The 15,579-nt window shown below is 40.7% G+C and overlaps 1 protein-coding gene and 1 pseudogene across 1 annotated transcript in view; one reads left to right on the forward strand and one right to left on the reverse strand.

Moving 5' to 3' along the window:
- The window catches only part of marveld2a (MARVEL domain containing 2a), a 100,041-nt gene that overhangs the window by 44,654 nt on the left and 39,808 nt on the right, over positions 1 to 15,579 (forward strand). The window lies entirely within an intron of this gene.
- On the reverse strand, positions 5,059 to 10,328 carry LOC140276760 (sialidase-3-like; annotated as a pseudogene).

The raw sequence follows: 15,579 nt of genomic DNA on the forward strand, positions 1-15,579 counted from the left end.
GGAGGAACTGTTCTTTGTGTGTGTGTGTGTGTTTGCGTGTGTGTGGGAGTGTGTATGCACCTGTGTGAGAACCAGAGCCTTCACATTTACTTTAATCATTGTGACATAAAAAATAAAGAGGACGTTTGAACAAGTTAATGTGTTAAAATATTCAAAAATACAGGAACTGTTGAACAAAATAAGGGTTTGCTGTTTAATTCTTACACAAAAGAAGGCTCTTTGAGTCCTAATTGTCAGGGTTTGTGGTTTTTCTGGTTTGATTTTTTTTATTTATTCTTGATGTGCCTTTTTGTTTCTTGTATCTCTGTTATGATTTGTCTTAGTAGGCATTCTTTCTTTGTTTTTATTATTTATCAGACATAGTCTCAGACCTGATCCCAGTTTACCTTCTGGTTAATTCAGTCTTAGTTTCCCAGACTCACCAGTATTTGTCTGGTTTTAGTCTGATTCTTGTTATTTTTGTAACTTTAGTTATCCCTCGTTGAACACGTTTTTCAAATGAACTGATTGTCTCCTGTGTTTTCCTTATCATTTGGTTGTTGATTTCATTCTTGATTTTCAGTCTGTTTCTGTCTTAAATATTATAGTTAAATAAAAAGAGCTTTTGGTGAACTCAAATTCTCTTTTTGGATACAAACCCAATCCAAATGTTGGATTACAACACTAATTAAAGGTAAAATAAGCTTTATGCTGCATATTTCCCATATGTCTCTTGTAGTTCTTTAGGTAATACAAAGTTTGTTCTCTTTGTCAGACAAAGCTACGCACTTTACCTGCAAGCCACCCATAGTCTCACAGAAGTAAACAAACCAGCATAAACAGGTGAGTTTGCTTTTATTACAAGGTGATCAGATGAGTTCCCTAAAGCAGTTGGTAAAATGTCTGCTCCAGGTGTTTAATTTCTGCACCTCAGTTTAAAAAAACTTAATTTGAATGCATACAGTATTTGATGCAGCTCCTCGAGTTTGTACAACAGAGGTTCAAAGTGAAAATGTAGTGAGGACTTAAAAAAAATCACTCTAGATTCCTTAATATTGAATATAACAACAAAATAAACCAGACATATCATTTCACCTGCAGGACTGTTCAGAGGAGTAGTATATAGTATAGTGACATCGAGTGGTGAAGTCACAGACTGTAACCAACTGAAACCTGCTCGCAAACAGCCTGTTTTCTGATATTATGTCTTTTATCGGTGCTCGAAGAAGCCTTAAGCTGCTTTATTTTTGACAAATTGAGTAATACTAAAACTCTGCATAAGTATTTCATGTATCTGACTCCAGAATAATGAGATGCAGTGCGTTTTAAAGGAGAACTCTGATATTTTTAAACCTAGACCTTATTTCTGGCATGAAATACGTTCATCTGTGTTGTTGTTATTGGCGGCTATCAGGGGGCTCATCGAGGGCTTTCTACACACTCGTCTACTGGGATGACGTCATTGATGCGCGCTGCTGCAGCACAGCTTATTTACTCCGTGCTCTGTGACAGTCGGATAACTTCACAGTAGTTTGCTACTGATAAATTTGTGCAACATGGCAGGATATCTATCGACGTGGACGACAACTTTGAGTACGATGGACGTCCTTACCAGAGTGAATGAGCTGTGACGTCATCCCAGTAGACGAGTGTGTAGAAAGCCCTCGATAAGCCCCCCCGATAGTAGATTAACGTATTTCATGCCAGAAATAAGGTCTAAAAATACTGGAGTTCCCCTTTAAGCCTGTCCACAATCTTTTCTTGAGTATTTTTGATTCCTAACCAAATATCAAAACTAATATTTTATTCACAATAAAACAGAGAAGATATTGAAAAAGTTAGCTAAGATGTTTTCATATGTCAGGTGATCAGGTGAGTATTCCAGAAAGCTTGTTGGTGTGGATGTGATAGTTTGGAAGAAGCGGCAGGATTTAATGGCACAGCTCATGGATAACAGTGGAGAACAAAGATTAAATATAGAAACAGGTGGAAACCATCTCGACTGAGGAGTGACGAACGAAATGATGAGGGAATGATGATCAGCTGTGCACCGGGAACCTGCCAGAGAGTAGAGACTCTTGTCTGATATAGGATTCTAGTTGCTCAGCAGTCTTGGGTCTTCTTTGTTGTATTTGAAATGTTTTCAGGTGGTGAAAGGTCTGAACTGCAGGCAGATCAGTCCAGCACCTGGACTCTTCTGCTACGAAGCCATGCTGTTGAAATAGTTGCAGGATATGGTTTAACTTTGTGTTGCTAAAATATACAAGGCCTTCCCTGAAGAAGATTTTGTCTGGATGGGAGCAGATGTTGTTCTAAAACCTGTATATACCTTTCAGCATTGATGCAGCCTGTCCAGATGTACAGGTTCCCAATTTCCAGATGTGCAGGTCCTCCACCCCTGACCATCAGAGATGCAGGCTTTGAGCTAAGAGCTGATAACAAGCTGGATGGTCCCTCTCCTCTTTAGTCTGGAGGATGCAGCGTCCATGATTTCCAAACAGAATTTCAGGTTCTGATCCATCTGACCCCATAACGGTTTTCTTCTTTGCCACACTCCATTTTAAGAAGATCACAGACATCCAGGACTGATTTTAATCTGTTCCATGTTTACAGATGTCTCCTGACTCTCTGAATCTTTTGATGATATTATGTTCTGTAAATGACGGAATGAGGAAAATTATCCAGAATTTATCGATACAGTTTTTGCAGTTTATTGAACCTCTGTCCATCTTTACTTCTCAGAGACTCTACCTCTCTATGGTGCTCTTTTTATATTTTACCATGTTACTAACCTGTTGACAATTAACCTACTTGTTCCTTTTTAGTACCACTGATGTACACAACACTTCTATTTTAATTCTACACCAACAACAACATATTTAGAAATGTTATGTTGTATTTCTGTAAATAATGTCCTTTTACACCAAATCTATAACAAATGCATCAAATAAAGAGAAACATTGCTTGATATTCTTTTGGACAATACCTTCCTTTTTGTCTTCTGCCAAGACTATGAAGAACCAAGCTGTTACAGTAATTGCTCAGGCTCTGGTGCAGTTTTTTAATCCCTTTGCTGTAGCCATAGAAACTCTGCATTTAACGTGCAATTCACAGCTCGGCCACAAGATGTCAGCAAGATGACAGTAAAAGTCCATGTGAGCTCCTCTTGGGAGGATGAGAGCTGGTGATCATAATAAATACTTCACATCCATAATGAATTTTGTTTTTCTACTAATAGATGAAAGTTTATGTTGGTTTTAGAGTTGGCAGTCACAGATGAGGCAACAAACATCACACCGCCATGTTGTGTGAAAAAAGAGAAACCAGAGTAATCGTCTTTGCAGCCTTTGTTTGTGGTTGTAAGAAAAGAACGCTGTTCCACATTCCTTAATACACAATCTGCATCAGTATTTCCTTTTTATTAACCTCAACTAAAGAAAACCGGAAAAAGAACAGAAAGATGCAGTTGTTGTCTTTGTTCTGTTCTGTTTGTTTTGGGCTGATTTGGATTGATTTGATTATCTTAAACTTAAAAGCATCAGACTCAAAAAGCACAATGGTTCATTTTTAAAAGAATCTTTAAAAGTTAGAGCTTATCAATATGTGTTTTAATAGTAAGGATGCAGTTAGAATTTTGTATTATTGTCACGGGTTTTTTTTTGGCTTCAGGTGAAGGACTCAAACACAGGACAACCAGACGAGGAGGCGAAGATAGACGGTAGATGATCAAACTAAAGAAAAGGAGATTAAAAAAGAGTCAAACTAACAGAAACCCGAACATGAACACCCAGACTGACTACAGAACCACAGGATAACTACAATGATCTTAATGCTTCAGGTGAACAGAGAGCTTGAAATACTGGGAGGGTTGATTAGTTGTGTGACAACAGGTGTTTAGAGACCGGCTGGAGCAGCCGCCCATAAATCGGAAGGTCGGTGGTTCGACTCCGCCTTCCCACGGGGTAAATGTCGAAGCGTCCTTAGGCAAGACACTGAACCCCACGTTACCTACTGAAGTTTCCATCGGTGAATGTATGAATGTGTGCATTGTATAGACTTAAGACATGCTGTAAGAGTGTGTGTTAGGAGCACTTTGACTAGAAAAGCATGCAAATACAGTCCATTTACCATCTACCGGCGGACATAACCAAGACAACTGAGGACAGGAAACAGAAATCTAACAAAATCCAACACTGAGAGCCGAATACAAGGAATAAAATGCTAAAAAGAAAGAACATAGATGCAATAAAGACACTAAGAAGCATAAATCATGATGATTATAGTTAAAACCTTCTACACTGTGAACAAGTTGAAAAATGTATATAGATATTGGGTAAAAAAGCATAATTTTACATGGATTTAACATAAAAAGAAAAAAACAGGCAAATAATTCTTACAGTCTTTCTTTTTATTGATACTTGACTATTTTTTTCTTCTAAACTTCTGTTATTAAACAAAAACAAATGAAGACAGTTCACATTAGACGCACTTTCAGAATAACATACTGTAAGCAGTTTTTGTCACTGCTGATTGAGGATGAAGGGATTGTTGTCAGGCTGTGTCACATTCATGGCAGATCTTTGTGCTCATCTGTTCTCACTTCCTTGTTTATTGGACATCTTCCCTCTTTCGCCTCGCTGTCCACTCCTGTTGAAATAACCCTCAACCCTCCCACAGACACAAGCAAGAGATACAAGGAGAGAAGGTTTATGTTGGAAAGTTGAATACAACCTGTAGAGGCCTAGAATAAAGTTAAAGACTGAAAGAGAGGGAGAGTAAATGACAACAAACAGGAAGATCTTGCTGTTGGTCATTAGCAGCAGATCAGAAAGAGACAAAAGAAACAACAAACTATGGTGACAAACTGAATTAAAGTCATAGCAAGTGGCTGTGAAATGGAAAAAAACAAGCTGACACACACCAATGTTGTCAAATCTGGTTTTATTCTTTATATTTAACAAACGATAAACAGAGTATTATATGAAATGAACATAATACATAATAGACTTTATTGCTACAGCTGAAATCAAAGCAAGATTAAATTACATCATAGAATGTTAAGGTTATAAGTTTAAGTTTTTAAATGTTCTGCTTGACATCATCATAGTTGAAAACCATGAGTGCTATCTCTTCACATTCAGAACTCTCTCCACGCTCCATCAGACATGCGAACCAGCCCTGACCGAGGTAAGCCAGGTCTGAGTAACCACTGGGCCCCTTGTTAATGATCCAGGGTTTGCTCCATGGACCTGAATCCTGTGGGGATTCGTTCAGATACACTCCTAAATCAGCTCTTTTGGACCGATTGGTTGGGTGGGAATAGAGCAGCCACTCATTATTTGAGTCAGCTCTTTCAGGCTGAGCTGGAAAGGAGACCACACTTCCCTAACAGCCAGTACCTGTTTCGTCGAGCGTCGATGTGTGTAGTCTAAAACTCATTCCCTTTCCATCTTTACTGACAGCTTCCATTCGTTTGCCCACACGACTGCGAGCATTGCAGTAGATAAAGCTTTCTGTGCCAGCATAAAACTCTGCCATTTCACATTCAACTGATTCACTTTCAAGCATGGCACCTGTCTCCCATTTATTATGTTCACTGTCATAGTAAATGCTGAATGCTTTTGCAGGGCAACTGCCGTTTACACTGCCCCATGAAACACAACAAGAAATATAACTTGAGGAGCAACATGAGGAGCTGGACCGAGGATAAGCGTAAGAAGGAATAATGGTAAATGGACTTGTACTTGTATAGCGCTTTTCTAGTCTAGCTGACCACTCAAAGCGCTTCACTACATGCTGCATTCACACACATTCATACAGCACGTCTTAATATTCATAACTACATGCTTTTCTAATCATTCATACACACATTCATACCCCCAATGATACACTGGGGGGGCAACGTGGGGTTCAGTGTCTTGCCCAAGGACACTTCGACATGTAGCCCGGGGAAGCCAGAGTTGAACCACTGACCTTCCGATTGGTGGGTGACTGCTCGTCCTCCTGAGCTACAGCCGAATAATCATTGTGCCAGCCTTTGTTTGAAAGCCATGACCCGGGCCAACAGCAAATGTGGACGAATACTTGATCACAGGCAGTTTGTCTGTCAACTCGGTGACACCACTCCAGGTTTGGCCACAGTCTTGGGTTGTCATGTAGCACAGACGAGTCTTGTTACAACCAGTATTAATCTGACAGTCCTCTGAAGTGTTTCCTTCAATGCAGGTGAAAAAAAGGTAGAGTGTATCTTTGGGCTCATCATAGACCGGGCAGGGGTTCATAGGACGCCATCCACCGAACAGATCTTCCTTCTTCACCACATCTTTGGGTTCTGACCACTTAAAAATACATTTAGAGGCGTGTAAAAGAAACAATCAACACATCATTAATAAGTTAGAACAATACCTTTACAAACTATACATCAAATAATCAGATAATTACCTGAATGTCCACAGGGTCTTTGACGTTCACCTCTCCCGTTGTCATGACCAGTGCCTTTGTGCTGGAATCATCTGAAGACTTCCGGCTCTCTGCGAAGGCCATGAGGGTTTCTTTTTTTTTATGTAAAAAAGAGCAGGAAGTCTGTGCTGCTTGAGGAAAATCTGAACTTTGTTCTTGTTCATGGTCGTCATGGTTAGTGGGTAAAATAATCAGACAGTCCTCTGAGGATGATCAGTCTGCTTTCAGCTTTTCTAGAACAGAGTTCTGCAGCAGCATTTTTTTTAAGAGATGAGACCTTTTCAAGGAAGTTGTGGGTGGTACAGGCATAACAGGAAGTTTTATACAGCAGGGTGGAGCATTCAGTGGAAATGCATGACTCAAATGTAGGACTGGGCAAATATTGAATTCTTTAATTGTGTTAATCGCATGATTTCATGTGAAATTAGTTCTTTTCTGACTGTTTCCTGTGAGTGCTGCAGCAGTAAGCAACATACTAGGCTCGCCCACAATGGACTTTTTCAAAATGATAGCCGGTGAGCAACAGACATTTACAATAAAAATAATAAAAACGGCGTCAACGGGAGGCAAATAATTGTCGGCGATAATTAATTCATTAGTTAACGCAAAAATACGGTGTTTATGTGTCCAGCCTTACTAAAATGATTAATGTTTTCCTTCAGTCGCCTCTATTGTTTCCCAGTTAAAGTCCTTTTTAGGTCAGATAAAAGTTTGGCTTCTTCATTATCCTTCATTATCTACACATAAACATCTATGATCACGCCGGAGCCAGTGCAAGCACCATGTCCACCATGAACTCCTCTGTATACCAAAGTTTTCTCGAGTCAAATGTGAGGCCATCTGACAGCTAAAGCTTGGCTGAAACTGGGTCATCAACAGGACAATGATCCCAAACACAGCAGCAAATCTAAAGAAAAGAAAAGAAAAGAATCAAGGTGTTGCAATGGTCCAGTCAAAGTCCAGACCTCAACCTGACTGAAATGCTGTGGTGGGACCTTAAGAGAGCTGTGCATAAACCAATGCTGCAAACCTCTGATGAACTGATGCAATGTTGGGAAGAAGAGTGGGCCAGAATTCCTCCACAACCATGTGAGAGACTGATATCGTCATACAGAAAACTATTACTTCAACTTAAAGAGACTTAATTTTGTGGTTGAAACATGTCAACCTTAGGCAGAATGTCCTGATCAAAATCTGAGTGGTGTTTTGTTTTTGGACTTCTGTGCTAGTCAACGCTTGTTCAACACCACGGTCCAGCATTAGGTGGTTCATAAGAGTACCTGCTACCAGGGCACCTTAGGCCAAAGGTCAATGATCGACTTTGTAGTCATGTCATCATTGTTATTACTCATGTTAAAGTCAGCTCATGAGATCTGAGACTTCTGGTTTGTATAGCACTTGTTTGTGCCCAAATAGAAAATCATGTGTGCTCTTGGCTTGGAAAACCAGTGACTGAATGTATAAAAGTGGAGAAACTCAACACCAAAGCACAAATCATTTGATTAAACTGAGAGAGAATTTCACAAATTTCCATGAGACTGTGTAAGGAAAGCATATAAAAGACCAGAATAATGAGCTGGAACATGTTAGAAAACACACTGTAATTATAATAAATAAGATTATGTAAACGTGAACAGACAAAATTAAACAGCAGACGTTTACAGTGAGACTGCATGAGCATAAAAAACTGATTCAGAGTTTTTCTTGGAAAAAAGGGGGAATTGTCTTTTCAGCAGTATGCATTATGACATTATTTTGGTTAAAACAAGAGGAACACGCCTCAAAAGCAACCTTATTTTAGCTTGTATTTCCTAAAATGTAAATGCTTAGAGCAATAACATTTGTACTTTGTCTGTCATGAGTTTATTTGAATTTGAGTGTGCAGCAGGGCATGTAGGGTGGCTCTGGATGAGTGCGGGGAGGAGCTTTAAAACTGACCCTCGTATGTAGTCAGCAAAGGCTTATGGAGGATTATTATTACTGTGTGTCCACTGCTGTATCTGTGAGAGACTGATAACATCATATAGAAAACCATTACTTCAACTGATTGATGCTAAAGCTGCTTCTACAAGATGTTGGATCGTGGGGTTCACTTAGTTTTTCACACACTGCTTCTGTGTTTTGTCTCAGTTTCACAAAGCAGCCAAGAAAGTATAGACATGTTTCAGCGGAGTAGATTTATTTCAGTTCAGTTCTATCAAATTGGTGTAATATCATGACAAAAAGCCGTGTTAAGGGCTGATTTTATCTGAACTTGCTTCAGACTTTTATCTGTGCAGAAACGGGTCAAAGGTTTGGGCATAAACTGAAACACTCAATCAATCTTCCAGCTTTAACATTGTTCAGATCTTTTTCCTCACTGACAACATCAGCTTGTTCCAGCTCCTCTGTAAGATGCTCACGCTAAAGCATTATAGAAACAGTTGATTTGCCACAATATTACCTTAAACTCATGTCCAGCCGGTTCATTAATTCAAATCAGTTCAATTCAGTTTTATTTATATAGCATCAAATTACAACAAATGTTATCTCAAGGCACTTCAATAATATAGTCCAATTCAAGCCAGTTGGAGTCCAATTCATTGTAATAAAAATTCAATCAAATCCAATAAATTAAATGCAAAATGAATCAAATGAATTCATACAGAGTCAATTCAAAAATAATTTCTTTGCTAAGGAAAGCAACAGATTTCCCCGGAATTTCTCTTCGGTCCAATCTCCCGTCGTGAGCGTGCACAAGGCGACTGTGGAGAGGAACAACTCCCTTTTAAGAGGAAGAAACCTCTGGCAGAACCAGACTCAGGAAGGGTGGCCATCTGCCTCGACATGCTGGGGTTTGAGAAGACAGAAAAGAGGGGGGAAAAAACACTGTAACACCATTCAAAGGATATCTGTTGGAACAGGGAAACACAAGTTAATGACCACAATAATGTCACATGTACATAATTCCATTTAAGAAATTAAACAGGGGAAAAAAGAGAACAAAGTGATGAAAGGTGTGACAGATGAGGCCCCTCAGGCTTTCAGGCTCATCTGAGCCATCCCTAACTATAAGCTTTATCAAAAAGGAAAGTTTTAAGCCTAATCTTAAAGGAAGAGAGCATGTCAGCTTCCTGGATATTTACTGGCAGCTGGTTCCGCTGAGGGGGGCCTGATAACTGAAGGCTCTGCCTCCCATTCTACTTTTAGAAACTCTGGAAACCACAAGTAATCCTGCAGTCTGAGAGAAAAGTGCTCTGTTTGGAAAATATCCAACTATGAGATCTTTAAGAGATGATGGAGCTCGGTCATTAAGAGCTTTATATGCGAGGAGAAAAATTTTAAATTCTGTTCTAAATTTAACAAGGAGCCAATGAAGATAAGCTGGATAAGTCATAGAAAAAGTCTTCTGATCAGCTCCAAAGCACTGGAACTTCTGAATGACAAAACATTATGTCTGTGGTCAAAGTAGAGGGAAAGAGTGCACACTTTTTCAGCTGAAAGAGTGCACACTTTTTCAACTAATTTTTTAAATCTGCAGGGTTAAAAGTAGCATCATCATCCCACCAGCTGTTACACACCCTCAAACACTGACTTCAGCTGTTCGTTCTCACAGTTTTCTCTAATTTTTCTCCATCCTATTTTATATATTCTTCTTACAAAATAAGCTCATATGATGCATTTTGATATCAACTGTAATTAAAATGACGACGTCTGTTCAATAAAGACCAACTTAAGACCTCAGTGATTTACTCTTAGATGCTTTTCTACTAATGTGTAATCTCCACAAGCTGTCCGATCAGAGCGGGTGATGAATTTTAATCTTGTCCAAACTGATCCTTTACACCAATAATTCAATGCTGCTCAGTCAGTATTCTCAAATATAAAGAAAAGTGGATGTGCACATCCATCGTTGTGTCTCAAAAATCCCCGGAACAAACAGAAACCAACAGGAGAGTTACGTCTTGTATTCTCATTCTAAACTCATGTGTGTTCTTGGCTGGGAGAACCAGTGCCTGAAAGTTTAAAAGTAGAGAAACTCAACACCAAAGCACGAATAATTTGATTAAACTTAGAGAGAATTTCACATATTTCCATGCAGAAAGCAGTGCTATTCTCTAGCTGTCGGGTAAAGCCAAACTCTTGAGAAGAAATGACAACCAGCTGCCAAAAAAAGGATAGAGATTGTTGACCTGAGATTGTTGACATGTGATGTATTCTAAGGAAACCTTTGTTTACTTTAGGACTACCGGGACCCCAATCCACCCATTTATTAGCCCAAATACACAATCTTCTTCTATTCTTGTCAGATGGATTTAATCCCCTCAGAATATTGAAGAGTTCCCATCCATTTTCTTGAAAGATGGTGAAGTTTACTGCCCTACAGCTTCTTGTCATCTCTTCTTCAGAGGTTGCCTTGTCCCTTCAAATTTTGCACCCATCTTTGTTGTAACATTGCACAGAAACCTGTTCATACAGTAAAACACTAATTTTGTGGATAAATATCTCATCTTCTTTGGTAGAAACTGCTCCTTGGTGTCTTGTTTTCCTCTTAAAGTTCTTCAGTTAGATCTGAGCATACATGGTTGTGAAGAAAAGAGTGGGTTATTAATTCAGTGTTCACAGATCAGCACCCATGTGAGTTTGGTTGTTCTCCATCAGCTCCACACTGAATTTAACTGAAACTGTGTTGTGTTTTGTTCCTAAACACCCAGTGTGTGTCCCAGATCAGCATGGAGTGGACCGGGGTTATGCCTCATCACAGTAAACTGACACTAAGCTGCCTAACGGATTAGGCTGAAATCGTCTGTGTGATTCCTGCTGTCTTTGGATGGCGTGATTTGTTTGGACGTGTGAGTGTGATACATCAGTTATCTGTAACATTCTTTAGGTTTCTGATAGTCGTCCTATGACTGTAGGATGGGGGGTTAGTTTATTCCAACAATGTTAACCCTCTGAGGTCTGATCAGATTGCATGACATCATTACGGCTCAGACCCCAGAGAGTTAAATATTGGACAGCAATATTTCTCCTATCCGCTTTCCTTCTAAAACTCGAGCAACGTGACTTTCTCTGTGGCTAAAACAGGTTGAAAAGCCCACATAAAACATCAAATCTGGTTTCTACTTACTACCATTACATGGAAGATATGTATTTTATGTTATATATTATATTTCATATGTATTTATTAGAATTATGTCCCCAAATTAAAGCGTCTTCCCACTCATTTCTAACCATCTCTTCACCTCTTTTGCTGCGTGTTTTCGGTCATTGTCATGCTGAAATATCCAGTGCTGCCCAAGGCCAAGTTCCTCTGCAGCCTGCCTGATGTAATCTTCTTTTTACTTTGCTTAGGATGCATGGTCCATTATGTTCCCACCATCATGCTTGAAGGCTGATGAAGGCTACATCACTGTGGCTAAATAATTACATTTTTGTTTCATCTGACCACAGAATAGAAAATCGTGTTCTTTGTCCAGATGAGATTTTGCAAAGGCCAAGCAGGCTTTTGTGTGCCTCATTCTGCAGCACCATGCCTTGATATGTTGCCACCAGCATGGCTCAGATTCTTCAGGATGGCCTCGTTGGTGATCCTTGGATTCCTTTTCACCTCTCGCACCGTCAGCCTTGCCAGTGCAGGTGTTGCTTTCGACTTCCTGCCACGTGGAACGTCTTGTATATTTTAACAACACTTTGTACTGTATGAGTTGATTAAAGCAGCTGTTTCCAATTCGAGCAGCATGACTGTTAGGGTTTTTAACATTTATCTCATGATATACCCTGTGTTACAATTACCTTACTGTGCCTTTAATTGTATTGCTATGCTTTAACTGCATTTCTTACGCTTTACTATACATGTCCTATATGACATATACTGCATTTAGTTCCAGTCATGTGGCGAGGAAATGAGGGTGCTTGTGAACAAAGAGAGATGCCTCAGGACGGAGTCTTCCAGAGGTCAATCGAGTTCACCCGAGTTCACACTACAAACCAACAATGGCTGATTCACACTAGTTTATTGATGTATCTCTTTGTATGATTGTCGTCAAGGTCTCACATCTCCATTTGGAGATGCATACGTAAACGACCGACGTTCTGAATTTTCTATGAAACCCTTTGTTATTGTAAAGCTCTTCCCCCTTTCTTATCTCTCAATAAAACCAGGATGCTGCAATGAGGGAGTCGGAGATTGTTGTTGGTTGCTTAGACACATACACCTGTGGCTGAAGCAGCGACGGTTCTCCCCTTTTGCAAAAGCTGAACTTTATATTGATCTCTTGTGTGGTTCTTTCTGTTTAAGGTGGGATTTCGTTAGTAGGAACGAAAAACCCCATCAATGACCCATTTGGAGTGGGACAGAACCTTGAATTTTCTGTGACAATTTGCAGTGAGTTTGGATAATTTCAGACAAGCTATTTTCCATAAAATGTAAGTCAAACATTTATTTATTTTTCATTGAGATTTGTGGCACATTGTAGTATCATATTTTAACACACATCTATATCTTTTCCATATATGTCATATTAGACATATAGAATATGACTTTATCATTAAAGTTTGTGACTGAAAAGAGATGAAAAATCCTAAAAAGTTAAATATTGTGTTGTCACAGGCTGCTCACTCTCATCCTCCGGTCCTCATATTTATCCACAGATAAAAATGATCTAAAATAAATCATAAATGCAGACAAAATTAGGGCAGAAAGCAATTTTGGGACAGAATTACCTTCTTTCTCTCATAAAGGATGGTGCGGTGTTTCCTCTGCTAAAGGCGATAATTAAGGAAGCCTTTGAGCTTTGTTTCTTCACCTTTGGAGAATTCAAACAGCTTTTTATCTTGGCTGACTCGACCCCACCAAAAACCCGTTTTCTGACTCAAAAACAAAGTATGAAAAGTAATGTTTGGGGTGGATAACGTGAATGCTAGCAAGGGTCTTTAGCTTTGGGTGACCTTTAACCCTCTAAACTTTATGTTTTGACAAGATAAACAAAGCAAAACTGTAATTCAAATAATACATGCCTGCCATCTAATGGTAGTCAGTAGAAACAAGATTTGAAGTGTTATGTGGGAATTTGAACCTGTTTTATTCACTGGTCATAATTCTGCTAAAGTGGAGTTTAAATGTTTAATGATGACAAGAAATCCTTTTAATGCTGTAGATAAGCCAGAAAATATGGAAAAGAAAGCCTTGGGTCCTTTAATTGTATTATAAGAGCCAAAACTAATATAATTAACATATTTCAAAATATTTTATTGTCAGTTTATTGACTTATTTCATTCAGAAGTTCCTAACATTTGGTTGTTTGTTGGTTTATTTTACAGTGAATCAAACCACCACACCATCACAGCTTTATCTGTAGACAAGAGAAGGGGAAAGTCTGTGGCAGCTTAGCTAAAAACACACACACACAAAACATCTGTCCTCATGCCTTTACACACACATACTCTGCTAAAGCGCTCCAACATCTGTTTGTGCTTTCAGGCTGAAAGGGAGTTTCAAAACAAACACCCATCTTCTGATGCATGTCGCCTCTTTACAGAAATAGAAACTTCTGCTTTTACCCTCTTTACAATTGTGTGTTTGTCTTACTAAGTGCGTCACACCCACACACACAAAGAAAGACTTAATGTCTTTTTAAACAGCGTCCTGTCCTTTTAAAATAACATTAGAGTCTGTATTATTTATTTATTTTTTTCCCCTTGTCCTGTTCAGCATTATGGCAGCAGAATTGTAGTCTGAATACCTTTGATGCCAAACAGATTTGCTTTGCCAAGGGAAGTTTTATAAATGTAAAGCTCCCCTTGATGCCCATTTATTTATTTCTGTTGACAATATATGACATGTAATAGAACTGAACCGGACCGGGGGACAAGGAAAGAAGAAGAGGAAAGAAGAGGAAACAGAACAAAAATAGAAACAAAAACCAGACAACCAGCTGCTACACCTGTAAAAAACAAAACAGACAACAATCCATGGCCTCTGAGGGGAATCCAGCCTTAGCACCACTAGGAGCACCTGAAAGCAGACAAGCAGAGAAAAAACAAACAAATAAAACAAGCACAATAAGCGGCAATCGCATACAACACAGGTGTGGATATAGATGACCTGAGACGACATGATAATACATCAACTGCTTAGCGACCATGCTATTGGACTAATGAATGTGTGTGTGTGTGTGTGTGTGTGTGAGAACATGCAACACCCATGGCACAGGACCTACATGATAACCGTGCTTAGTTATGAGTGTAGAAGCGTACAGGGCCACAATCCACAGCCCCCCCAAGCAATCAGAAGCAGGCAGAGAGGGCCACAAGACCCAGGCCACCAGCAGCCCACACAGAACCCAGGAAGCCCACCGCAGGGGCAACCACGCATCCACCCAGAAGACTGCAGAGGAAGCCCCCGGACAGAGCCCCCATAAGCATAGGGCAGAGGCCCTCCGGGAGCCAGAGGCAACAGCCCACCGACCCCGCCAGGCCCCAGCCGCCCAGACACGGGCCGTGCACTGGACACGGGCCCCAGGAGCCCGAGCGCTCCCAAACCCCCCGGCAAAGGCCCCACCCAATACCCAGGAGGGCCAAGCGCCCCAGACAGCCACACAGTGGGTGAGCGCCTGCCCCAGCGCCCCTGGCCAAGTGCCCTGGGAGTCAAGACGTGCCCACAGGTGGGTGAAGTCGCGAGCAGCGGGGAGAGGCAACGCCGCCCCCCCATCGGGAGAAGCACAGGCAGGCCAGGCGACAGCAAGTCCCAGATCCAGGCCCAATCATCACCACACACACTTTCACGTCCCATACATCCACATATCCACACGTCCTCCCTCCCTCGACTCCGCTGGGGTGTAGTGCAGCAGGCACACCAGGGGGCCAGCAGCCCCCCAGCCACCACAGACCCCGAACCAGCAGAACAATTAATTAATCCTCTTGGCCCCTCCCGCCCCGAGCAGCAACCAGGAAGCAGGGGTGTGGGAAGAAGACCCCTCCCCTCACCCTTCTGGCTCTTCAATATAATACAAAAAACAAACAAACAAACCACCCGGTCACACCAGTCGCAGCAGCCCGGGCCTGAGACCCACCATCACCCAGGCCCCCCCCAACAGGGGAAAAGCACCGCCCCCCACCGCACGCCCTGAAAAAAAAACCAACCACCTGCGGACACCTTGG

This window comes from Leuresthes tenuis, unplaced genomic scaffold (assembly GCF_036924035.1).
Source record: "Leuresthes tenuis unplaced genomic scaffold, fLeuTen1.0.hap1 SCAF_19, whole genome shotgun sequence".
Classification (NCBI taxonomy): domain Eukaryota; kingdom Metazoa; phylum Chordata; class Actinopteri; order Atheriniformes; family Atherinopsidae; genus Leuresthes; species Leuresthes tenuis.